We start from the raw sequence: 1,374 nt of genomic DNA, 5'->3' as shown, positions 1-1,374 counted from the left end.
CGATAATAATATTCAAACACACAGTTATTAAACAGTAAAATCATCAGGGTAATGGTATCTTTTCAGATGTTAAAATCTGCCAACGATTTACCAGTGGGATGTTTAAAAGCCCAATGATGCGGGAAATGCTAATTGATGGTGCGGATGCAGAGTCTCCAACAGCTGCCAACACCTCACCAGATTGAGAACAATTGCTGCCTTTGTAAAACTCTGGGTCCTGATCATTTGAAAGCCTAAATGCAACATGCACAGCCATGGGAACTGAAGAACATGTGTCATAGATCTGATATCCAAGTTTGATGCCCGGCAGCAGCTCTGTGCTGTTGTTGATCTCCTCAATAGCAAACATCATTGCACGTGTAAAACGTAGTTCTCGGGGAATAAGACTGCACAGAAGTATTAAGATGAGCATTCACGGTTTATTGACAAAATCATGTTAAACAATTCAAAACAAGAGCTGAAAACAAAAGAAGTACTTAAATCTGACAACCAACTGATGCAGCAATCAAAGGATAAACTAATTCAGTAATCCACAGTTCACACAATTATTGATCCAATATACTTACAAAATATTAATAAATTAATCAAGTTAAAACACTACTTCATATAAGATTGTTTAAATATGTTGACATTTCTTCAACTTCTGTCATACTAACCTTCCTGTGCATCTCTCAGGTTCAGGCTGGGTGGTGTAGTTATATATCACTGTGTGTAATTTGTAGTGTAAGGAAAAAACACCTCCAATAACATAGTCACCATCCATTAGGAAAGCAGGTAAGCGAGGGCTACTCTGAAGTGTACATTTGATCAGTGAACTCGCAGTATTTACACCAGCATCAGTCAGAGCCTCTACAGGCTCGGTCCTTTGATTCAGAACATCCAGAGAACCACCCAACGTAAAAACTATCATCATCTCAAACAGACTCACAGCTAATCTCTGGCCTGTAGAACCAAATTTGATCTCCATTTCTCAAGTGACTGTAATTTGGTCTCTATCTTATTTTTCTTTTTTTAAGTTCAAGTACCTCCTCTATTACACACTCCCCCAGTAATCTTTGAAATAATCAGTTAATGAGTCTTAATAGACTTATTTTCCATTACCTGCTTCTGTTTTTTTTAAACAGGCTTAATTTTTTTCATATTATATTATTTATTCTATTTTTATTAAAAATAGGAACAGAGTAAAAGCTAAGTGTATTTTCATTTGACTTGGTCAAAACTATTTGCCATTTTCCATGCCCTGTCCTGTATAGGATTTATGGAAGTCCTTAAAGGCAAAGAGGGAAAAATATTTTTGAAGACCCATATTCTAACTCTGAACAAATTTTCTGTTTCTCTTGACTTTAACAGTCATTAGGTGAGTAAAAACTATAA

The sequence above is a fragment of the Austrofundulus limnaeus genome, unplaced genomic scaffold, assembly GCF_001266775.1.
Source record: "Austrofundulus limnaeus strain Quisiro unplaced genomic scaffold, Austrofundulus_limnaeus-1.0 Scaffold2261, whole genome shotgun sequence".
In the NCBI taxonomy this organism is placed as follows: Eukaryota; Metazoa; Chordata; class Actinopteri; order Cyprinodontiformes; family Rivulidae; genus Austrofundulus; species Austrofundulus limnaeus.
Note: the sequence above shows the minus strand (reverse complement) of the source record.